This window comes from Microcebus murinus, chromosome 4 (genome assembly GCF_040939455.1).
Source record: "Microcebus murinus isolate Inina chromosome 4, M.murinus_Inina_mat1.0, whole genome shotgun sequence".
In the NCBI taxonomy this organism is placed as follows: Eukaryota; Metazoa; Chordata; class Mammalia; order Primates; family Cheirogaleidae; genus Microcebus; species Microcebus murinus.
The window spans coordinates 27,223,797-27,250,691 of NC_134107.1; the positions used below are offsets into that span (position 1 = coordinate 27,223,797).

Sequence of the window (26,895 nt, forward strand, 5' to 3'; positions counted from 1 at the left end):
AAGGAAGCTCTTGTGGCCTCTTTGATAAGGGCACTAATCCAATTCATGAGGACTCTGACCTAGCACCATCATATTAGTGATTAGGACTCATTGGTGATTTGGGGTATGTATACACAAACATTCAGACCACGGCACCTCTATTTAAATTATGACTGGTCAGAGGTGATCACAGTCCCTTGGATGGAAGAATCCCTGTTGCTTTTCACTCGCTTTAACTCTAAAGGATATGGAAGATTGAAATTTCTTTCAAAATTTCCAATTCCTAGAAGCTCTAGATTGTTTTCTGAACTATCAAAACGATTTCCCTCATCATTGCTTTAGTTCAAATACTGTTTTTCACTGAATGATATATGAACATGTAGCAACTTAATCAAATTGCCTAGAATTGGAGAAGAAAAAATATTCCCATCATATTTTGTTCTTCTGTGAATAACATTTGACAAGTAGAAATAGTATATAAATAATAGTTAATGGAGAATGCTTGGCTTTCATATTTCACCTTCCTTCTGGTGATATAAATCCTCACAGGAAGAAATATTATAGTTTATTTGTTATGACCCTGAAGAGAGCAAAATAAATAAAAATTAGTATTGGGGCTAAGAGTAAGATCAATATGAGAGTACACTGAAATGTTAAATATTCTGTTAATGATAGATTGATCCCTCATCTGCTCTATTGTCAAAGTTGTTGAAGCTGAAAGGCTTTTAGAGGCAAGAGGCGAAGAGAATACAAATGCATCAGAATCTAGTTAGAGTATGACATATTAGATGGACTTATGTGCAACACAGATAAAATCATATTTTCAAAAATAAAACTATATGGATATCTGATCAATATAAATGTCATTATATCTTCTTATCTTATTTTGACCACTACAAAGATCTCTTGTCAGTCAAGTTCCATGTTCACTGTTATATAATTTCTAGGCAGCATCCAGATTAATTAAAAAACTAGATTCTAATACTTTATGCTTAGCTATTTGCAATATCATAAAATAGGGTTTCTCAACCTCAATACTATTGAAATTTTAGGCTAGATAATGCTTTGCTGTGAAGAAACTGTCCTGTGTATGGTTGAATGTTTAGTAGCATCCTTGGCCTCCACTCACTAAATGCCAGTAGTATCTTCTCCTCCCAGTTGTTACAGCCAAAAAACACAATTACATTGCCACGTGTCCACTGGGAATAAAACTGTTAGCTGGCTGAGAACCATTGCACTAAAGACATCATACTGAATTCAAAAGAAACTTCACACTCCTCATCCTAGTCTGCAAAACCCCACAATGATCTATAAGTATTCTTTTTTCATTTCAAAATATTAAGGGGCTACAGATATTTTTGTTGCATGGATGCCCTTTATAATGTTTAAGTTGGGGGGTTTATAATAGTATGCTCATCACTGGAATAGTGTTTATTGTACCTGATAGGTAGGTTTTTACCTCTCCTCTCCTCCCCACTTCTTGATTTCCAATACAAGTGATGTTTGTCATCTATACATATTCAACTCATGCATTATATTATATAATCTTTTCTTATTCTTAGTACACTACATCCACACTTTCTTTCCGTTCCTCAAAACTGGGAAATTTATTCCCAGGTTAAGAGCTTTTAAATAGGCTGTTCTCTTCTCTTAACTTGGATTCTTCTTGCTCAAGATTTTCATATGAGTAGCCCATACATATCTTATACCAATTGTCACTTTTTCAGGGTGTTCCATATTCCTTCTCCTTAAAATAGCCACCTAGGCCTTTTCTACTGAATCACCATGTTTTATACTTTTCACAGAACTTATTATTTTATTTTGCAATTTGTGTGTTCTTAAAAAATTGTGTTCCACTGGAATGTAAGGTATATAACAGATGCTTTGATTTGTTCAACACATTTTAATTAAACATGGCATTATTCTGAGCATGAAGGATATAGTATTAAAATGTCTGACACAAATTTCAATAAATCCATAAGCTGCAAAATCAAGTTTAATTTAATCAAAAGAGGGCTCAACTAGATTAGGACAAATATAAGAGGTAGAATCAAGTTATATCAACCTGCATCAAAGGAGAGTTATTTAAAATTATTTAATTCCTGTTATCAATAAGATAATTAGCTTTAATATTATTCATTAGAATAATATGACAATGAATGGAATAGGACATGAGAATAAAAATTATGAGAATGAATAAATAAGAAGCTCCCTGCCTTCTTCAGGTAGCTCTAGGTAGCTCTTAATTTCTCCAGAGATAGGTGCTTTGTCTTCTCTTACCATTGCAATACTGTGTCTGCACTGTAATAATTAAAATGCTACCTCTACTTGGTTATAGGTTTCTGACTTTTCATCCAGGTATCTCTAGCATTTTTCAAAGTCTCAGCAGTAAAGATTTCTCTATTGACTATCTGGTAAATGTGTATCATTTGGACATTGAATGCTTTCCTCATGAATCTTGATTTATTTATTCAATCATGATTTACAGTTTATTTGTCAATCACCAAGCACTCTTCCAAGCATGAGGATTTCAGTACTTAAGTGTGTTTTGACTTTGCTTTCTTCTTTCTTCTCTCTTCTTTTTAATTTTCATGAAAAAATGCTACAACAGTAAAAGCCCTACTTCCCACCCCCAAAAAAGAATTTAAAAAATCAGCAGTATTAAACTAACTGCATTGTTTGAGCTTTACTTTTCTCTAATTTGAGAGCCTGCTAGTCAGTCAATGAAATTAATGGTGAGGAAATTGAGAATCAATGAAAGGAAATACGTTCTTTGCTTTGTGTATAGTCAGGCAATAGAATTCTCTGATGCAGATGAGGTCAAGTCAAATAATGTGGCTGGATATGAAAATAGAAGACACAGCTTTATCTTCATTCATAGCACTTGTAGTTATGACTATTGATCAAACACAGGGAAAATTTATCTTTTGCTTCTAGGCGTATTGATATGTTGATTGTCTGCAAAGACAAAGGTGCAATATTTTGATCTTCTGTCGGATTTATGTTTAAGCGTGGAAACAGGGCATGGCTGATATATGGGATTGATCACAGTGCTTCCAGAAAAGCTAGAAATAAGATACCTAAACAGAACTTGTGCAGCAAATAGAATGACCCAAATCTTATTCACTGAGACCTTCAAAAATAAGCAATGAAATGGTTGGTTATTAAAGTAAAAGTGAATCAAAAGATAAAACTTATGGTAAATATCCTCTATGTAAAATACCACTGGATTGACAGAAAAAGAGAGAAAACTGTTTATTGAGTACTGATTTTGTGCTAGATACAGATTGAGTGGTCTTATCTAGTTACCCTAATGTTTCTAAGAAAATGATAGAGGAAAATACTAATTGAAAGCAAATCATTCATGAGCCAATATTACATGTTTTAAATATTGGAACATAATTTAATATTCAAAACAATGTGTAAAATGGTTTTTTATTATTTTTATTAAAGATAAAGCAACTAAAAACAGATGACTTACATGAAACCACTAAAAAACCTTATGGCTGTCTGATAACTAAGCTTGTGTTTAAGCCTCTCAAAGCCATTTTGGCAAAGAGAAAATTGAAGCTCATAATAGATAAATAATTTAGTTGTGGCATATCACTGTAAAAGAGAAGAGGAGAACATTTTTACAAATCTCTGGAGTATGTTCTTTAAAGTACAATGGCTACTGATTCCTTATCATCTATTTAGAAGCTGCCCTGGGCAATTACTTTACCATGAAAGTATTTCATTTGAACATTTCGAGTGTGCTTTTAATAGAAAATGTTTTCTTTGAAAAATGAAATACTCATTTGAGAGTAAAATTTCATTTAAATATTGTCCTCCAAACATTATAGTATTATTGACTACACAGTAGACTACCACAAGATGATTAATCTATATCACATGTTATAATAGTATTCATTCTAGGGTCCCAAAGGCTTTATTAAAAGTACTCTAAACAACAGAAAATGAGATTGTATATGGAGAAACAAAAGCCTTGCAGTTACCTCCGGGCAGTGACTCAATTATCAATCTCAGCAACCATGGGTAGGGAAGGGGGAGGGGAGAATCAAGCAATATGGTGCCTGCCAACCAGCTCAGGTCTGCTAGGCAGGAGGTACCCCAAGAGAGATGGAAGCCTGGTGCCCTGTCCACAAGAGGCTCACCACTCAGTGGCGGCAGACATCTCTGGGCTGGTGTTATCAGGTCTCTCCAACTGCTCAGGAGAACAAGAGCAGTCCAAGATACAAGGGAGGGGAAATTTAACCCCTCCACCTACCCTTGTCACTGGTCTCCAAGCTTCTGGGGACCTTTCTCCTCCCAGTTCTCTTCCTCCACAGCTTCCTCCCGTGGAGTCTCCTATAGTTTTAGGCACCTTTCCTTCCAACCCTAATCCAATCTATGTTTGTCTGCCTGTTTATATTTTTTTTTTCACTTTCTTCTAAAATCTATCTGTCTTGTAGAGACACTCTGGCTGGCGGTTTTCTCATCCTCCATCTTGCCTCCCTTTTTGAGGAAGACCCCAAACACAATCACAGCAACAATAAAAATAAATATACAGGATCTGATCAAATTAAAAAGCTTCTACATAGCCAAGGAAACTATCATGAGAGCAAACAGACAACTTACAGAATGGGAGAAAATATTCTCATGTTACACATCCGATAAAGGGCTGATAACTAGAGTCTATATAGAACTCAGGGAAATCAGCAAGAAAAAAAAAATCAAACAACCCTATCAAAAAGTGGGCAAAGGACAAGAACAGAAACTTTTCAAAAGAAGATAAACGGCCAACAACCATATTAGAAAATGCTCAACATCTCTAGTCATTAGGGGAATGCAAATCAAAACCACAAAGAGTTACCACTTATCTCCAGTGAGAATGGCCTTTATCAAAACATCCAAAAACAATATATGTTGGCATGGATTTGGAGAGATAGGACCACTCCTACACTGCTGGTGGAACTGCAAACTAGTACAACCTCTGTGGAAATTAATATGGAGATATTTCAAAGAGCTATAAGTAGAACTACAATTTGATTCAGCAATCCCATTACTGAGCATCTACCCAAAGGAACAAAAGACATTCTATAAAAAAGACATCTGCACTCAAATGTTTATAGCAGCACAATTCACATTTGCAAAGATGTGGAAACAACCTAAGTGCCCATCAATCCACATGAGTGGATTAGTATAATGTGATTTATGTATACCTGAGGTCTTCAAACTTTTTAAACAGAGGGCCAGTTCACTGTCCCTCAGACCGTTGGAGGGCCAGACTATAGTTTAAAAAAAACTATGAACAAATTCCTATGCACACTGCACATGTCGTATTTTGAAGTAAAAAAACAAACGGGCAAAAACACCCGCATGTGGCCGGCGGGCCATAATTTGATGACACCTGATATATACCATGGAGTTTTACTTAGCCACAAAAAACAATGGGGATCTAGCACCTCTTGAATTATCCTGGATAAAGCTGGAGCCCATTCTACTAAGCAAAGCATCACAAGAATGGAAAAACTAGCACCACATGTACTTACCATTAAATTGATATTAACTGATTAACACTTAAGTGCATATATAGTAGTAACCTTCATCTGGTGTCGGGCAGGTGGCAGAGGGGAGGAGGGGATGAGTATATTCACACCTGATGGGTGTGGTGTGCATCATGTGTGGCTGGATAGCTTGAAGCTGGGACTCAGGTGGGGCAAAGGCAATGTATGTAACCTAAACATTTGTACCCCCATAATATGCCAAAATTAAAAAAAGAGAAAAAAAGCATGTTGAGTAGTAGACAGATGTACAGTATTGAATGGGAGAATTATTTGAAAGGAATTATCAATAGATCAATTTCTAATTTCAAGCTTTAACAATGAATGGAAACAAGTCAATGATATCCTCAAGTATCCAGATATAAGTAGTTACATAGAATGCATTGGTTAAATTCATTAACATAGCTATTTAGGGTATATTTATTCAGACAACAGATATTTATTGAACTTCTTATAGGTTCCAAACACTCTTTTAGGAGCTGCATAAATAACAGAGAAAGAAATAGATATACTTTCTGCCCTCATGAAGTTTGCAGTCTAGTTGGATAGACTAATATTTTCAAGTAATCACATAACTAAAAACATAGAGATATAAACTGTGTTAGTTTTAAGAAAATATAAGGAGAAGGATAAAATATAACAGGGAAACCCTAATCCAGAGGATCGAGAAGAGCTTTCCTGAGAAAGTGAGTTTGGATCTGAGAGGTGAAGTATCAGAACAGAAAATGGATGTAGGAAGAGAAATATGGGCAGTGCATGGAAGGCAGATGAGAAACAAATTCAAGGTGACTCAGAAAGGAAGAGATTAAATGTCAGAGGCTGGTGAAAAAAGTAGGGGCTAGAGAGAGAAGTTGTAAATGTAATTCCCTTTGTGGCAACAAACACCTTCAATCTCAATCTCTTACAAAACCACTCATTTACTTCTTACTCATGTAACAGGAGTACTCCAGGTTGGCTGTAGCTTTACTGGTCTCTGACCAGTTCTCTTGGGCTCTTCTGAGATTGACCATGGGTTGGCTTAGCTCTACATGGCTTCCCATTTTGGTGAACAGTCACTTTGGCTGTTCTTGTGGAGTGGGGCAGGAGTTCAAAAGAGGACAGGGCCATGCCAAATTCAAGCATGTAAAGCTTCTGCTGGGAAGAGATGTGTCGTTATTGATCACATTCTTCTGGTCAAAACAAGTCGCATGGCCAAATCTAATCACAGAGTGGAAAATATGTTCTGCTTTATAGGGCAGCATGGTAACGGGGAAGACCAAACAGGTAATTGTGAACAAATAATACAATCTACCACTGGATTATTTTTTTATCTCAAAGATTTGCTTCCCTTCTATGAGGCAAAACACACCCATATCTTCTCTAAGATGCACAGGAAGTTCAATCATGTACAGACTCAAAATCCAGGATCTCATGAGCTATCTGAGGTTGGCATTTAATTTCTTTTGATCAGGGAATCTATATACTTAAAATACAAATTATACATAGGTATATGAGCTAAAAATACTCAACATACAGTGGTGGAAAGGGAGCAACATTACCTGTGAATACTCACATTCAGAAAAGGGAAGAAGTAGAGGAGGACACAATAAGCACTGGTCCTGATCATTTCTCAAATCCTGCAAAAGAAAAAAGAAAGTTTTAATTTCCCCTTACCCCATAACAGAGAAATTTCCACACCCCAAATAGTTTGAGCTCTCTTGAAAACCTTGGATTACTTTATTCCAGTAAGTTCCATATGCCAATAGCAACACCAATCTTTTTTGCTATATTCCTCTCTCTAGACTTAATTAAGGATGCTTTGAACTTTTTCAGACTTCTATGTAACCATATGCTAGATCTCTTTTTCTGAACCATTTTGTCTAACAGATAGGATTTACCGTATTGGGGGCCAACTTAATGCAACCATAACTTAATTGGTCTTTGCTCAGACACTGTGTCTTAATTCAAGAGACTTTTACCAAATGAGGGTGAGAAAAGTTGCCTCTTTTAACCCTGAAATCCATGGAATTTATGGTCTCTTTCTTTTCCTTTTTGTCTCTGATTATGAAAGGATCTATTACTTTTTAAACTTATTTCATTTAATCAAGAGCACCTGACAACCCACAGTTCAGTCTGCTTTAATTCTGCTCTAAAAGCCACTCAGTCAAATCCACAGATTCATGAGATACTTTTTCTTGCTTTCAATATTTATATTTTTCATTTACATAAGAATTTTTAACTGAATATATTTTATGATTTTCTAAAACTCTTGTCCAATCCCTTTTAGAAGTGGAATTGCTCAGTTACAGAAACATAGACCAACAGTCTCTGTGACATACTCATAGAAATAATACCCTCTCCATGGTAGGGAGTCATTTATTGCAAATAACAATGGAAATCAAAGAATAAGTAATTATATTTGAAAATATAACTAAGATTTTGATTAAAGACCTAATACTAACCTTCTTCACCATTAAAGAAAAAAGAACATCAAAGAAATGTTGGAAGATTCTCCTCACAATTCTTTTTGAAAATTGTGTGTGCTGGTTTAAATATTTTAAACATCAATTACAAATTTTATTTCCATAACATTTTCTAATTTTCTATTAAGAATTATAATATTTCACACTTAAACACTGTACTAGTTAGCTTCTGTGACACAAAGCTGCATAACAAACAACATTAGGATCTCAGTGGCTTATAACCACAACGTTTTTTTCCTCTTTGCTCATTTTACATTTTTATTTCAGGCTCTACTCTACTTTTTTTCCTCTCTAGGTTTGAGGATGATGGAGTAACAGAGGAAAAAGGGAAGGTGGCAGACAATTTGGTGACTATGAAGGATTCTGCTTGAAAATGGCATATGTCACATTTGCTCACATTCCATTAAACATAGCAAGTCATATAACCAACCTGAAAGTAAAAGGAGTAGGGATGGAAAATCCTTCTGATATGAGGCGGTGAGGGATGGGGGACAGCACACCATAAAGAGATAAAGTGAGTATATTTATAAATAATGTAATTTTCGGCAACCATGCATTTTTTACTATATGTTGCATATAATTGTTTGAGAAAGTGTGTGTTGAGAAACTGTGTCAGGGAGGAAGCAACCGCTTAAATCTTTCAATGAAAAGGTTAGAATGATTTGAGATGTCACCGTAATGTAAATGTGATATGGAACTATACTGACAGAATGACTGCCTTATTTTCTACTTGTATTTGGAGAGAAATAAACCAATGAGCATTTAGATTCTTGAGACTAAGAGAACAAGTTTGCACTAATTAGTGTTCCCCTCAGGCTCCAGTGTGCCTCTATGTAATGAAGTGCAAAATGAGACGTTTGACTCTGCCAGCAAGCAGTTTAGCTGAAAGATACTACATAATTGCTTTGATGTGCTTCCACTCACTTGGGCCATGTATGCAGGTCTGGAGTGGTGTTATAGGACTACAAGATTGCAGGATTGTGAACGAAACAAGACAGCATGGGTTTTGCCAATCCCACACTGGGAAACAGATTTTTGGCAGCATCTTTCTGATTTTATTTTATGATCCTATTAACCTGAAATAACACAGAAACTAAAATAGCCAAAACTTTAGCCCAATTCATGTTGTCAATTTTATAAAATATCCTAACTCTGATCACGTTTGATCTTTCTGAGCTTTTCTACTATATATTTCACTATCCATTTATGTTAAACATCTTGTAAGTTTTTTTATCTATGGATTTGTTGGACAAGTTAAAGTATTATTAGAATCAGATGATATAGAGAAATTTGAATTCGTATTGTTGAAACACATACGATGCACATAAGTTTAAACATAGCAAAATCTGTACAGATTGCAGCTAGTCTGTAGAAGTGTAAAAGACATAACATCACTTTATGATAAAAAGAACTAGCAAACAAGTTTTCAGACAACCCAAACAATATGTTAGAATTACAAAATTTTAAAGAAGGAAATTCACTAAGAAATCTAACTTAAATATCTTTATTTTTAGGTGGAATTTTGGGACAGATGAGGTGATTTATATACGTGGGCTATACAAAGTTAGTGGCAAAAGTGAGATTACTCATTCATTCATAAATTTGTTCATGCATTCATGCAAGCATTCATATATATTTAATAATGAGTAATGACTAAATATAATATGCCTGGTCAAGGCCTGGGTAGTGGGGTTATAGCAGTGAAAAAGAGACAGAAACTCTGGCATTTTGTAGGTTACAATCTAATCAGAAAAACAAATATTTAAATTTCCTAGAAATAGATGATTATAGCAAAAGAGAAGTATAGAATATCATGGAGGAAAAAAGAAAAAGAATGAATTAGAACCCAGAAATGATTACTCTCAATCTGGTGCTTAGTCTATAACACACAGCGTATTTTGTGACTCATTTTTATAGCACTCATCTTGGTCTTTACCTGGTAAAATTATTTCCTGATTCTAATATATTCATGTGTCTCTATCATATTTTACTCAACCCATCTCCTTTTAATGGAACTTTAAAACTGATTTTGGTTTTGTTTGCTATTATCAAGTACTACTTCTATGTACATCTTGCTCAGGAGTCCTTACTATATATACAAATGCATGCATTGGGTAGACCATGGTATATAATTGCCAGGTGTAAGTTTGATGATTCTGTTGTCTACTAATCATTAAAATTGAATATACATGTTTTCCTGTCATTTGTCTCAGGTTGGGAGTTGGCTTTTTGATATTGAGGAAGGGTCAGGACAAGTAGGGTGTACCCATCATTTTTCACCTGGGTATGTGGCTAATATTATGTCTAATATTTTTATTAGATCCACTTCCTTGTTTCTCTGACTCCAGTACTTAACACTCTTAGTGGGAGGTAAAGATCTCTCTTATCTACTACTGAAGTCAAGCAGAATATAGTTGCATTAATTTTCCATGTAATTTTCCAAGTAATCACTCTGTCATTGACTCCAGGGACCTCTGAATTTATTATACTGTTATTAATTAACTCTAAACTGAAGCATCCCTGTTTTTGCCATCCTCCACTGAAAATAATTCAGACTGTAGTTTATTGGGTTTTTTTACTGTGAATCTTATTCCCCTTTGTTGATTTCCAGTGCTGTTATATATTTATTATATTTAAAATTATAATTATTTAAAAGGTAATATTGCATAGGAAGAATATACCTAGCAAATGTTTAGTATGTTATGTTGAATTAATCCTCTATAATTATTTGATAGGGTAATTTGTCAAAATGTATGAATTCAAAAATTCCTGTTATCTCTGATTAGAGAGTGTTTTTAGAAGTTAATCTTTAGAAAAATAAATTTATATATAATACACAAGTCTGAGAGCTAAATTTCTCTCAATACATTTTTGTTTATCTAAAGAATGAAAATCTATCCACTTTCATAAACATATTCTTTGATAATGCTTAATAACATGGGAAACATTCAAGATCTATTTTAAGTAATAGTAGCTATGATCTTTATGTTATCAAAATAAAATTTATATGTGTACAACTGTAAAAAAGACAAACATAAAATATATTCTCATATTTTCTAAATTATACACAATAAGCATGCAAAAATTTTTAATTATTAATATAATCATTTTTGATATTCATCACATCTGCCATTTGTTCACAGATAAATGTTAAGAAGAGTCTCTAACAAAGTTATAGCCCACTGTGTGGTATGTATACTTGATGACTAAAGAGGTGAATGAATAAATGAAATAATGCATGAATCTACAGAAGATTTTATATTTTAGTAGACTTTGTTACAAGTATCTCATATATTGGTCTGAGACAAGTTCTCAAATGTAGAGAAAGAGTTCTCCTTTATAATCTATAAACTATGGAAATCAAAAAGAAGGGCAATGGGCAATATAGGTAACCTTAACATTTGTACCCCCATAATATGCTGAAATAAAAAAATTAAAAAAAAAAAGGACAGTCCTAATCCAGCAAGGAAATACTTTTGTGTTCTTTTATATACTGAATTGCAAAGTTCTCCAGAGGTTAAGACATTAAACTCCTCCCAAGTTAGTCAAATAAGTAGAATCTATTTCCTGTGATCTTTTCAAGGGAGAAGGCTGATGTTCTTTCCACCATCTCCATTTGCAATTAGAGCTATAGTAACTCTATCATATCACAGTTGCTAAACTCTTTCTTTCAATCTGTTTATAAAGTAGAGACATAAATTTCTGACAAGTGAAGACTTTATCTGATGGCTACCTAAGAAAAGCTCAACTATTTTAAATATTTGTTTCTTTCAGGATATTTCCAGAGATTCATGTTAAACAAACAAACAAAAGCAAAAACAAGGTTCTTACTTTTGAAATGACCTGACTCAAAGTTTATGACTCTTATTTGCTTTGCTCCTATAATATTCATAATTGATTATAAGAATGATGTACAATACCAGTAACTAATAGATTTTGTAATAATGTACTTGCATTGTCTCTCCTTTAAGTGAGCATTTTATTTAGTGAAATATAAGAAAAAAACTTCAATATTTTAGCCTTGGTAGGATGGAGGAAAGAGAGTCTTTCAAACACCGACTATATTAGCCAAACTAGATGTGGCATAATTAGGAAAAGCTAGTAAAGCAATATGGCTAGAATACACTCCAAGAATCAAGAACTATGTTTAGTATTTGCATATTTAAAAATAGTGGGAAAATTTTATTTTTGAGGAAAACAGTCCACAACCTTAGCAAAAGCAAAATCCTGTCTCTACAAAATATAGAAAAATTAGCCAGGAGTGGTGGTGTGTAGTCCCATTTACTCAGGAGACTGAGGAAGGAGGATTGGTTGAGTCCAGGAGTTCAAGGTTGCAGTAAGCTATGATGAAGCCACTGTCCTGCAGCCTAGGTGACAGAGTGAGATCCTGTCTAAAAAAAAAAAAAAAAAAGAAAAGAAAAAAAGAAAACAATTCAAAAAGAACACTCAACAACAAATACAATTCTATTAACATCTGAGTTAGATTTGGGATATCATATACTAATCTAAACCTTTTACTCAGCATAGATTCTTTTTTACCCAAGTGAAATATGAGGTTGTCGTAACATGATGCTGTTTTTAGTCTTTCATTTATCAATATAATTGGAATATGATATTTTCTTTGTCCTTCAAAAGTTTAAATTTTTTATTTTTAATTATTACAGGTATATAAGAGTTGCATATCTTTATAAGGTACATGTGATTTTTTAAAAACTTATTATGGGTGCATAATTGTTCTATATATTTATAGAGTACGTATGCTGTTTTGATACAGATATACAATGTGACTTAACCAAATCAGGGTAACTGAGTTTTCCATCACGTCAGGCATTTATTATTTCTTGGTGTTAGCAACATTCCAATTTCACTCTTTTAGTTATTTTAAAGTATATCCTAACGTGTTGTTGATTATAGTCACTTTGGTGTGATGTCAAATATTGTTCATTCTATCTACCTAACTGTAACTTTGCATCCATTAGCCATCGCCACTTTATCCATTCAACTTTCATTTATAACAATGGATATGATATTGAACATTTATAGAGCGATTCAATTTAAGAAGTATTAGGTGAAACCTAGTATGTAAAAAACACAAGGACTATAAAAATGAATAAGACCTAATTAATCCGTGCCATCTTTTGAATCTTAGAAAACTCAGCTATTATTTTGTCATTTATTCTTATTTTTTCAGGGTGGGGGAAGAAGATAGAGGTTTTAAACTATGAAATTATTTGATCGATGTTGCACTCATTGATGAACAATGTGGACAAGGTTAATAAAGCTTCATTCTCAGGACTGAAGTGCCAATTATTTATCTAGGACAGTATCTAACATACAATAGACAAGAAATAATTTTCTTTTTGTATTTGTGATTAGAATTCCCTGAAGGGAAAAATAGGGCTGAAATGGTGAGCAGTCAAAAGAAAATATATAGTTATAACATCATAGATTTCTTATAAATTGTGGAAACAAATATTCAGAGGATTTATCCAAAATATGGAAAATACGCCTCAATTCACATATCAAAAAAGAATAATTGGTCTTTGTTGGTGATGGTCTTGCGGACATTTGGACTCAGCAAGAAAAATTACTAAAACTGATTAACAATATGTATATAGAAGTGTTGGTTCATGGCTATATCCATGAAGATTATTTTCCATTCTCAAACTAGTATTTTCTATTAGCAGTCTTCTTTCTTAACAGTTGCTCCTCAAAAATTGAAGCTGAAAGAATTTTGACCAAAGGTAACTTTAAATCTGAAATGACCAGATTCTTTCAAGTTAATACAGAAGCAATTTGATTTTTTTTTGCCTAAGATGATAAAATTAGTTTAAAATGGTTTTACTGAATTATTCTCAATAAATTACTCAATTATATTCACAATTAAGTTCTTTATAAAAGTCCCTACCACATTCTTAAAGAATGAGTAGGTGTAGGAAGAAATGAAATTAATTTAATTCACCTATTGAATTAAACTGAAAGAATGCTTTAATAACCTAATTGTGTTTTTTTAAATCACCAAATTTAATCTCAATAACAATATTATATAAATTGATTTGGTTTTTATAGAAGCCATGAAGCAAGGTGTTCTTTTGTACATCTCCAACTGACAATTACTATACGAGCAAACGTATTTTTCTTCCATGATCATAAAGATATTTCTGGGTGGGATACCATACTAAAGAAATTTCTATCATGCTTTTAGAGTTGCCAAATGAGAATTTGAGAGACTTGTTTTATATATTACTGTTAGCAGCAAGAAGACACTAGTATCACATTATCAAACCAGTGCTAGTCAAGCCAAATTCCTATGTGGTGAAATCCACATTGAATGTACATCTTTTGTATGCCAGAAACTATGCTACCATGTAGAATATACACTTGTTTAATTTTTACAAAGACACTGTACATGTAGATTTTAATGTTCCTGTTTAACACTTTCACTAGTTCAGTAAAATGAAAGCATATGTCAAAGACCAGACTATTTTTTTTTTTTTTTTTTTTGAGACAGAGTCTTACTTTGTTGCCCAGGCTGGAGTGAGTGCCGTGGCATCAGCCTAACTCACAGCAACCTCAATCTCCTGGGCTCAAGGGATCCTACTGCCTCAGCTTCCCGAGTACCTGGGACTAGAGGCATATGCCACCATGCCCGGCTAATTTTTTCTATATATATTTTTAGATGGTCAATTAATTTCTTTCTATTTTTAGTAGAGACGGGGTCTCACTCAGGCTGGTCTGGAACTCCTGACCTTGAGCAATCCTCCCGCTCGGCCTCCCAGAGTGCTAGGATTACAGGTGTGAGCCACCACGCCCAGGCAGACCAGACTATTAGTAAAATTTTAAAGTCAGTTTAGCTTATCTTTTCATGTCATCTAGAAAAGCCAATAAGTCCCTATGTAGCACTAGGTGCTGTTTTGTTTGTTTGAAATGTTTCCATTCTTTCTCTCTATTGCCCCAATAAAGCTGTAGAAGACATTCAGTCATCCCAAGATCTCTTGCTGATAAAAATAACATTAAAGGTAGGTTTTGCAGGACATTAACGCGAATAATTCTTCAAATAAAACTCATTTCAAATTTTATATGAGTAAAGTGCCCTTTATGAAGGCATCTATTTAAACATTTTTCAAAAGTTCTGCTTCCTGCCTTCACAGATTTCAGTGATCCTGACACATAGGTGCACAGGCCACTTTTCAAAACAAAAGCGAGAAGCAGAGAACCAGGTAGAAGATATTGGCCTGAAATAAAAAAATGCATTAAAAAAATCTAAAATAGATGTTATTGTTTGAGGAAGTCACTGTAGCTCCTAAACAAGGCATCTAGCTAATCCAAGAATTTTGATAGAAATGAATTATGGGTTCATTTTGAGCTGTGATTCGACAAAAAATCCAGCAAAAAATCCTTTCTTTTAGGTGCTTTCAACTATTAGCAAATTTTATCAATGAAAAATCGCTATCTCAGATAAAGGGATCAGAAACATTTTTTTCTAGACAGATAAATCTTTCCATCAGCCTTTTTTTTTTTTTTTTTTTTTTATGAGACAGGGTCTTGTTCTGTCACCTGGCTAGAGTGCAGTGGCATCTCGTAGCTCACCTCAACCTCCTGGGCTTAAGTGATCCTTCTCCCTCAGCCTGCCAAGCAGCAGGGATTATAGGTGCACACCATCACTTCTGGCTAATTTTTCTGTTTTTTGTAGAGACGGGGTCTTGCTCTTTTTTAGGCTGGTCTCCATCTCTTGGACTCAAGCAATCCTCTTGCCGTGGCCTCCCAAAGTGCTAAGATTACAGGCATGAATCACTGCGCTGCGCCTGGCCCCATCAGCCATTTAATTATATATAGTGACCATTTATATCCTACAAAATATGTATTATTTATAATATTAACTAGCCATTTCAAGTTTATAGTTTTATTTTTAACATTAATTTTCATTATTTAAAAAAATTACTTTTAATATTTTTTAATAACATTAAATAATTAAACATTTTGGCCCATAATTTTATACCTTTACTTTAAAAGATACTTTAAGTTTCAACATTTTATCCCATTTTAGCTGTTTTTGTATTTACAAAATTGTAATAGTATTATAGTACTGTTATTCCAGTTTATAAACAATTTTTTTATTTTCTACATATTACATAATAAATTAATAACTCTTAAGAATTTTAGCATCTGTCTTCCAGTTGCCCCTTAAACCCATTTTCTGTCATCAGAATAAATGATTTCTGCACTCTGGTAGATGTGACATCTAATGAAACAGACTTGAAATTATTTTACCTACTCAAGCAGTGACTCATCTTCACTATAAACTAGATGCTGGGAGTGGTACAGGTACCATCGAATGTGGGGATGATGAGAAAGTGAGCAGTTTGTAACTTCAAATAGTCTTTATCTTTAGCCATTCCCCAGCCAAGCCCGCAGTTGACCCCAGCTTAAGAGCAAGTCCTACCGAGATCAGACAAGCCCAGCCCAAATGAACAGAACCCTTCAGCCAACCCATTGTTTCATGAGAAAAAACAAATGACTATTGAATTCAGCCTAACATTATCTTCTGACCATCAGAACTTCATTTACAATAGTATTGTGGAAATAAATCATAGGCACTCCATTGTGCCTTAAATTTATTTTTTCTAAACCTGAACTTCTTATGCACTGTCTTGATCCCCTGTCTTGTAAATCTAAAATTTACTCCAGACTTAATCCATTTTTATGAATAGCATGAGACTCTGTGCAATTTACCAAGTCTAAAACATGATTTTATTTTTAATTCCCTTTCATTAACCTCCAGCTTACAAATTTTCACCAATTCCTGTTAAATTTACCTTGTACTCATCTTCAAAATCCATTCTCCTCTATCTCTAATTGAAAAATGTCTTGGTACATTCCCTAATCATATCTTACCTAAACTTTTTTTTTTTTTTCTTTTTAACTAGGCTTAGACTCACCTTTCCTTTTTCGGTATTTCTCTCTTCAAAAAAACGTACCTCACTTTGATACCACATTCGTCGTTCTCAAATGCAAATTTGCTCAGGTTACTTTCCTGTTTATATCCCTTCATAAGTCTCTGCAAAGAAAGTTGACACAATTTTGATGGAATGAAAAACCCTTTAGTGTGTGACCTTCATCTTTCTCTCCATCTCCCGTCAGATCATTTCTAGAAGTCATGTTTACTTGCATTTTTTTTTTTATTATTTTAAAAAATGTACAGGCTCAAGTGTTTTTGTTACATAAATGAGTCGTATCATGCTGAAGTCAGGGCTTTCAGTGCACCCAACACTGGAATATTGTTGTAACCAATAAGTAGATTTTTATCCCTCCCCTCCCTCCCACCCTTTCCCATACTCAGTTTTCAATGTCCATTACACCACTGTATGCTTTCACTTCCCGGCATGACTTTTAAGCCAATATCTATCCAAGCTAATTCTTTTTAATTTTTAAACCAAACTTCACTATCCTTTAAAATGAATTAGGTTTTTTATAACCTGTGTCAACAATAATGTGCTAAACACACTTATATTTTAGGATTTATTAATCATTTCAACACATATTTAGCATATTTTACTTTATATGTAAACTTCTGAAGGCAGGAAGTATGTCCTATAAGACATAATCTGGTATGTTCTATACATCAGAGAAGAATTTCTTTCATCTCTCTCGAGTTATTTACTTGGAAGACATCACCAGGAGTGAAATAATGATCTTATGAGTTGATTATACCCAAAACTAACAATAACAAAAGAATTAAAATTTTTTCTTCCTTTAAAATTTTCTGCTTTTCCATTAATGATTAGGCAATAATGTATTAAATATTTTTAATTTTTTTAAAATCTTATAACTTGATTTAAAGTAATTAAAAAATTGGAACTTCTTCAAAATTTTCCCAAATTAAGATATATTGCAGAAGTTTACTTACACTGAAGGATATTATATCTTATCCCTATAGAACCTGAGCATTAAAAGTGTATTTTACATAATATTTTTCTATCAAAGTGTAATGCAAGTCAAGAAAGCTACAGAAATATATGAAAAAAGTCTACATAAATATCTCTAGTAATTTACCTGAGTCATAAACTTTTGATCAAAATGAATGCTCATGAATGATATATGTTCTAAGATTTGGGAAGTTTTTATCATCAAAATTTTTCTCAGTCTTCATTAATAATATGGGTATATATGAGTAAGTATAATATCATTGCATTATATTTCCACTGCAGGGACATTGGCTTGTTTTCTCTCTATATTTTATGAAATTGTATATAATAATTAGAGCAGCCTAAGATAAAGAGCTAAGAGTGTTTCAGCAAACATGGAAAATGACTAAAATATTGCTACTTGTTGCCAAACACTAACATGTTCACAGAAACTTGGAAGAGATACTGCTTGAATATGAATTTCATTTATTGTTGGCTAATAACTACTTGCATTCATCTACTTTTTTGTGTTTACTTTTTTTGAACCTGATAAGTCTTTTTTTGTTGTTGTTTTTCGTTTTGTTGTTGTTTTTAATTTAAAGAGGTTTATTCTGAGCTGAATATGTGTGACCATGGCCTGGAGAGCCACGCCCAAGAAGCCTTGAGCAAGTGGTTGCACCGTGGTTGGGTTACAGTTTGGTTTTATACATTTCAAGGAGACAGAAATTTATGCGTAAATTCATAAACCAATACATGTAATTCATACATTGGCCCTAAAAATTGGGATATATCAAAGCAGGGCTTACAGGTTATAGATGGGTTTAAAGATTCTTTGATTTATTATTAGTTAAAGAAATGAAGCTTTGTCTAAAGGCTTGGAATGTTTTATGTTAAGATAAAAACTCAAGTGATCTGTTAGGTGAATGGATGACCTTGCAGGTGTGGTTTAAGGTTTTTAAATCTGATAAGTCTTTCTTAATTTTTTTTCCTTTTGCTATTTATTACTTCTTAGAAAAGTAACTTAACAGCATTTGGGAGGTATGTATTCTCATGTAGTTTTATACAATCGCATATAATCATTATTTGAATTTGTAAGTATATACTGGTATCTGACTAGGGTCTAAGGCATAAACTCACTAAGTGACTGTAATTTTTAAACTATTTTGATCTATTTTTTATATTATATATACTCAATAAGTACTTGTTATGACCCACCTTAATTTATCTGCCCAATGGTTATTCATTTAATGGATATAAACACAGGCATATCTTATTTTGTTGTACTTTGCTTTATTGTGCTTTGCACAAATTGTGTTTTTACAAATTAAACATTTGTGGCAATACTTCATTGGGAAGTCTACCAGAGTCATGTTTCCAATAGCATGTGGTTGCTTTGTATTTTTGTGTCACATTTTGGTAATTCTCACAATACCTCAATGTTGGGAGTTAGTTACTCCCCAACAAAACTGGTCCCAGGCAGAATCTTTGTAAGAGATTTGGAAATAATAGAGACAGAGACAAAGTGTAGTTTAAAGTGATGAGGAAGTCAGGGGTCCTCCAGAATTCCCATGAACCAGGAGGCACTGAGTGAAGTCCCACATCAGTATTTGTTGGTACAGTATTTGTTGTCCTTGGTCATTGATTTATGTGTACAGATTATTTATTTAGATTTCAAGGCCCCCCAAAGGTTTCAAGAGATCCCTTACCTAATTCTATCTTTGAGAGTAAATGGCTACAAAATTTTTTCAAGATAAACATTATAAGACCTAAGTTAAGAATAGTCCTAGCTGAGCATACAATTTAAAGATAAAATCATATAAAACAGGAACACTGAGCCTGCATACTAATCTAATCTATTTTTCTATATACTGAGATATGTGGTCAGGACTGAAACAGGAATAGCCTTGAGGTTTATGATAGTTCCAGCTGCAGGTTTTCTGCTGGGCTGACATCCCTCCATCAGTCAACCTTGGGCCCCATGCCAAGCTTTGCCTTGCACAAGCTCCAGGCTCTGGCTTGCAGGCCTTGAGATCAGTGCCACCTTGTAGTTGCCCCTGATTGGTGGAATGCCCCCCCTTGTTGTTAAGCAGCTTCTGGTCTGTGAACTAACATGCCCACAGATTCCTTCAAGGCAAAGTCCTGAAAAACTCCTGAAACTTTCCATGTCTCTTAGCCCTATTTCCCAATACTTCAAATTTTTTAATTATTATTATACCTGTTTTGGTGATCTGTGATTAGAGATCTTTGATGTTGTTATTGTAATTATTTGGGGGCACCATGAATAGTGCCCATATAAGTCTACAAACAATCAACATATGTTCTATATGTTTTGTTTGCTTCATCAACCAGCTGTTCCTTCATTTCTATTTCTCTTTTCAGGCCTCTCTATTCCCTGAGGCACAATGGTATAGAGATCAGGTCAATTAACAACCCTATAATAACTCTAAGTATTTAAGTGAAATGAAGAGTCATGCATCTTTCATTTTAAATCAAAACCTAGAAATTATTAAGCTTAATGAGAAAGGTTAAAAGCCAAGGCAGGTCAAAAAATTGGCCTCTTGCACTAAATAGTTACCCAAGTTGTGACTGCAAAGAAAAAGTTCATGAAGAAACTTAAAAGTGCTACTCTAGTGAATACACAAATGATAAGAAAGCAAAACAGCCTTACTGTAATATGGAGAAAGTTTTAGCAGGATGTTAGAATATCAAACCAGCCAAGACATTCCCTTAAACCAGAGCCTAATCTAGAGCAAGACCCTAACTCTTTTCAATTCTATGTAGGCTGAAAGAGGTGAGAAGGTTTCAGGACAAAATTTTGAAGCCAGCAGAAGTTGGTTTTGGAGGTTCAAGGAAAGAAATTGTCTTCATCACATAAAAGTAAAAGATGAAGCAATGAGGGCTGATGTAGAAACTGCAACAAACTGTCTAGATCTAGATAAGAGAATTACAACAGATTTTCAGTATAGAGAAAACCACCTTCTATTGAAAAGAGATGGCATCTAGGACTTTCATAGTTAGGAGAAGTCAATACCTGGGGTGAAATATTCAAAGTACAGGCTGACTCTCTTGGCAAGGGATAATGCAGCTGTGACCTCAAGTTGAAGCCAATGCTCATTTACCATTTCAAAAATCCTATGACCCTTAAGAATTATACTAAATTTACTTTGTTTTTGCTCTATAAATGAAAGAACAAAGCCTCAATGACAGCACATCTGTTTATAGCATGTTTTACTGACTATTTTAAGCCCACTGTTGAGAGATACTATATATAAAAAGATATTCCTTTAAAAATATTACTGGTCATTGGCAATGCTCTTGGCCACCCAACAGCTGTAATGTAGATCTAAAAGATTAATGTGGTTTTCATTCCTGTTAACACAGCATCCATTCTGCAGCCCATTGAAGAAGTCACTTCAAATTTCAAGTCTTATTATTTCAGAAATACATTTTGTAAGGCTATCTGGGCAAAGTAAATTGAAAAACTTCTGGAAAAAATTCTCTATTCTAGATGTCATTAAGAAATTCATGATTCAGGAGAAGAGGTCAAAATATAATATTGACAGAGTTTAGAAGATGTTGATTCCATTTGTCATGGATGACTTGAGGGTTTAAGAAGTAACCACATATGTGGCAGAAATAGCTAGATAACTAGAATTAGAAGTGGAGCCTTAAACTGTGGTTGAATTGCTGATATCTCCTAAAAAACTTGAACAGATATGGAATTGCTTTCTTGGTATGAGCAAAAACAGTGGTTTCTTAAGATGGAATCTACTCCTGGTGAAGATACTACAAACATTGTTGAAATGACACCAAAGGGTTTATAATATTAAATAAACTTAGTTGGTGAAGTGGCGGCAGAGTTTAAGAGGATTGAGTCCAATTTCCAAAGAAGTTCTACTGTGGGTAATGTGCTATCGAACAGCATCACATACTACAAAGAGGTCGTTCGTGAAAGGAAGAGTCCATTGATGTGGCAAACATCATAATTTTCTTGCTTTAAGAAATTGTCAGGGCCACCCAGCCTTCAGCAACTTCCACCCTGATCAGTTAGCAGCCATTAACATTGAGGCAAGAACCTCCACTAGCAAAATTATTATCACTTGCCTAAGGCTCAGAGGATCATTAGTATTTTTTAGCAATAAATATTTTTTTTGTTTTAAAACTAATGCTATCGTGTACATAACAGACCATAGTACGGTGAAAACATAACTTTTATATGCACCAGGAAACCAAAATATTTGTGTGACTTGCTTTATTGTGATATTTGCTTTATTGTAGTGGAACTACAACCTGCAGTATAGCTGAGATATTCCTGTAGTAAGACAATGTGTTAGGTGCTCTTGGGATTGCAGAAAAGGGGATGCAACAGGCTATGACTTCTAGTATTGGTTTATATATTTGGGATTAGAAATGGGCATACCACACAAGGACACTGCTACCTTATACAATTAGCATCTTTCAGTGAATCACAGAAAAAGAGGCATAGCAATAATAAGACATGAAACGTAAAAAAACCTCTCTTCTGATATCAGCCTTCATTACACTTTTAATATTTGTGGGTGGAGAGAACAAAGCTGGTTTTGCTAGTCACTTGAGGTTTTTATTGACTTTTCTTTTGTTACTTCAATTCCCTCTGTAATGTCTTATGTTTCTCAGGAGGTTCAGCCAATAAAAGATGTTGTTTTATTCCCAAGAAGTCTTTTGTCTTTAGCTAATTTACAGCACAAAAAAGCTTGCAAAGAAAAATCTATTGTATAAAACTCATAGATAAGGAGAAAGAAAAATATTTTATGACAATAAAAGCAATTTAATTTAGAATTTAAAATATAAAAGTTGTACTTAATATGAGACAAGCAATTGACTTCTTTCCATTCTCCACCTCTTCCTGTCTACCAGCTATAAAATGATAATCTTTTAAAAAATAATATGTGCATGAATGGATCAAAACATATTTTTCCATAGAAGTGTGAAATTTCTAATTTTTAATTTGTAGATTAGAGAAAAAATACAGCCTTTCTAGAAACTAATAATGCCTTGATTTTCTTTTTTGTTTTATTTTACTTGTTTTGTTTTGTTTTGGGACAGGGTCTCGCTCTGTTGCCAAGACTAGAGAGTAGTGGTGTCATCATAGGTCACTGCAACCTCAAACTTACCGAGGAAATCCTCTTTCCTAAGCCTCCCAAGTAGCTGGGACTATAGGTGTACCCTACTGTGCCTTACTAATTTCTTTTATTATTATTTCTGTATACACGAAATCTTGCTATGTTGCTCAGGCTGGTCTCAAACTCCTTTTCTCAAGCAATCCTCCTACCTCGGCTTCCCAAAGTGCTAGGATTACAGGTGTGAGCCACTGCGCCCAGACTAATACTTTGATTTTCTTTTCATTGTATCTCAATAGAAACAACATCTGCTTGGAATCAGAAGCTGGGATGAAGCAAACTGCTTGTGGGGTCTTCTGAACAGGAAAAAAACAAATGTTCTTTTCTTCAATTTGATCAGATAGAGCTCCATAAAATACATTGGATTTATTTTGAAAGAGGGTAATGGGTTGGCTTGTTAGGAAAGAGCCTTTAGTCAAAGGGATCTTGTGATAGGCAGCAAACCTATAGGATTTTTTTAAAAGAAATGTAAAAAGGGAGAGAGACACAAGAGAGTAAGCTATGGGCAGATAAATAGAAGTATAAGTCAGATCTTATAATCTTCAAAGGGAAAAGAGAAGGAAAGGATTCCTTGCATATAGTATTATGGGGGAAAAGAACAATTTTTATAAAGTATTCATGTCCAAGATTTGCCTTGTTTTCAATTAAGTATAAGCTTTTATCGGCAGGTACTATTTTTATTTTACAATTATTTACTTCATAAAAATTAGTGTCTTTTGAATACTAAGAGACTAAGTCAATTTAACAGCTGACATTTTGTGTGATTTGATGTTTGTTGTGATTTGTGTGACTATTATATGTCTTTATATTACTATCTACTAATTTATATTATAATTTTTATTAATATATACTTATATATTAATTAATACTTTGTATAAGTATTAATTAATTATACTTATATTAATATAATATATAATTATATATAATTATAAATTTTACATAAATATATAATTATATAATATAAATATATAATATTATATAAATAGACTATATATAAATATATAATTATATATTTATATTATATAATTATATATTATATATAATTTTATATAGTTATATAATATATAATTATATTACATAATTATATAATTAATACTTATATAATAATTAATACTTATATATTAATATATTATATTATACTTCATATTAATATACACTAATATTAACTACAAACTAAACTTTGTAGTTAAGAATAATCCTCAGTTATTCACATTATATCATAATTTATATGGTATACTTATTGTACAACTTTACGTGGACTAATTTTTTTCAAATCCATGTTAATTAATATTACCAAAAAATAATAATAGTCACTTTTGCCACATAGATTTAACACTAGTAAAAATTATGCTTTATTTATAGACTCATAGGCTATTCAAAAGTGTGAGGGGGAACCTTTGATTTTTTGAGCTCCATACTCAGAAATCAGTATAATTGTTTATTGTCGACTTCATCTTTTATTGCTAAACTGAAAAGTACACAATGATTTTTCAGTCACTGAAATGTGAGCAACAAAAAGGTGAGCAAAACATCTCCTATATTGAATCAATAGGTGTCCTCTTTTTATTTCATTTTGCCTTCTCCTATCACATCTAGTCGTCACTTACAGTAATTCAAGCATCAGTACTGATATAACCCAAGCCATAGTGGTTTGAATGGGAAGGGAATCTTTAGAGATATTATGTAGCAATACAGTGGTCATGTAAGCCTTTCAGCTATATCAGCAATTTCATGTATTTCAAAGTTCGATGCATTTACTCTTGAATATTTCTTTCAAACAAATATCACGTGACAGCCAAAACCCTAATGCTTCCTTCTATCTTATTTTTTTTTTAAATCAGCAATTTTTAAAAATTTGTCGGCCTTCTATTTGGCTCCAGCAGAGTTTACAAAGATGAATAGCATCTAATACTAGAGGATACACCTTAAGGATCTAACATTTTTGCACTTCATATATTTGCATAGAGATATCTTTCAACTGCAGTTTATATATATATATATATATATATATACATATATATATATATATGTATATATATATATATAGACTGCATGCTTAATGCTTTTGATCTCATTGAAACATATGAAAAATTAACATTGATGATGACAGGGGTTACTTGATAGAGAGAAAATGTGTTAAATTCACTAAATAATAGGACTAGAAAGGAATGCAGGAATAATGTAGCCTGTCCCATTCATTTATAGATGAATGCACTGCATACAGTATACATGCAAAAGAGTACTATGAAGGAAAGGATTAGTATTTGTTGAGAAGGAGCTTTCCTTCCTACTCTGCTAGTGTTCCCAAAATGGAATTTACCATAAACACCCAAGTCTCTGAGAATCTCACTTATTCCTCCAGGCTTTAGAGCGTTTATCCTGATTGGTGGGTTGGAAATAAAGGATCTCAGCCTAAGGTTCACCATTTCTTATCTGTTTCTTGAGCCAGGTTGTTTGTACCACCAGAAACATTCACAAAATAATATTAGCCTCATGCATTTAGTATTGGACTAAAATCACAAATCTTTAAAACATAAGTCTTGAGATCTCCAGGTAGAAAAGTCTGTGACTAATCAAGGCTGCTCAAGATTGTTTTCACAAGTCCAAGGTTCACTATTAGAAAAGCCATTATTGTTTTCTTTCTAATGATATTCTCCAGTATCAGTTGTATCAGTACTAAAAGTACATATTTATGTTAATTATTTATGTCCAAATCATTTAGACTTTGGATTATCCTCAAATACCAACCAGATTTATTTCATTAGTTTATGTGTGAAAAGAGTACAATGACCATGTGAGTAGACTTATATGAATAGAGAGGTATGCTCATGTTTGCAGAAATTCATAATTAAGTTCATTAAATAAAAGACAGTTAAATTTGGATCTCAGAAAAACAATAACAACATAATATATTTAGTAGAAGTGTGTTTCATTTATTATTTATTTGAAATTCAAACAAATTGAGTGTACTTTGTTTGTATTTGCTATGGAAAACCTACCTATAAGAATTTTCTTTTCAATATAAAAATGTTATTAAAAATAATAACTAGTAAACAATAATAACCAGGTTTGAATTCATTTCCTAGATATTGACCTTAATATTTCTGAAAGACAATCTTCTTTAAAATGGCACACAGAAGAAAGAGAATGCTAACAGAAACCTTTGGATTCATAATTGAGAGATTTATTTTACTGTGAAATTAATAGGCAAGAAATCCTTGGAAAGAAGTATGAAAATCTGTTCACTAATGACTCCCTCTCTCCCTCACCTTTTGTACTTTATGGAAAAGCAGAGATTTTGTTAAATTCAATGATACAATCAAATTATTCAAGAAAACTTCTTCCATTCCTGACAGTCATTTCATAGAGTCTTAAATGTCAGAAACAAAATGTCAATGATCAAAAAATAAATAAATGGTGAATACTAAGCAAAATAGTTTCCTTTAAGGGGTTTAATTTGGTGATAAAAACAAATAATGAATAAGCACCCTAATTGCATAAGTACAACATGAACTCAAATATCAAGTGGACCCACAAACCCCCAAATAATTTGCAAACAAGAGGTTTGCTGTTTTACTAACTTGTAAATTTGGCTTTTTAATAATGTAGATGAAATAATTAAATCAAATACATTATATTGTATTAGATTAGTTATGCACATGTGTTAATCCCATGTAATGTAATGTTTAATTTAGGGATAGCTTTTTCTCCAGTTTCATTTAATGAAAATCATTTTATTAAAATTTATTCATGCAAAATTTGATACCAATGCTATCTCTCATTATCATTAGAGAAAATTTCTAAATCATCTAACAGTTTTTCAAAGGGGCTATCTTTGTTTTCATAA

The 26,895-nt window shown here is 33.1% G+C and overlaps 1 long non-coding RNA gene across 1 annotated transcript in view; it reads left to right on the top strand.

The window, feature by feature from the left end:
- The window catches only part of LOC142870464 (uncharacterized), a 189,711-nt gene extending 166,297 nt beyond the window's left edge, over positions 1–23,414 (top strand). Inside the window, exon 3 of the long non-coding RNA XR_012918829.1 lies at positions 23,288–23,414. This is a non-coding gene — a long non-coding RNA (uncharacterized LOC142870464). The remainder of the gene's footprint in view (positions 1–23,287) is intronic.
- The last annotated feature ends 3,481 nt before the right edge of the window (positions 23,415–26,895 follow it).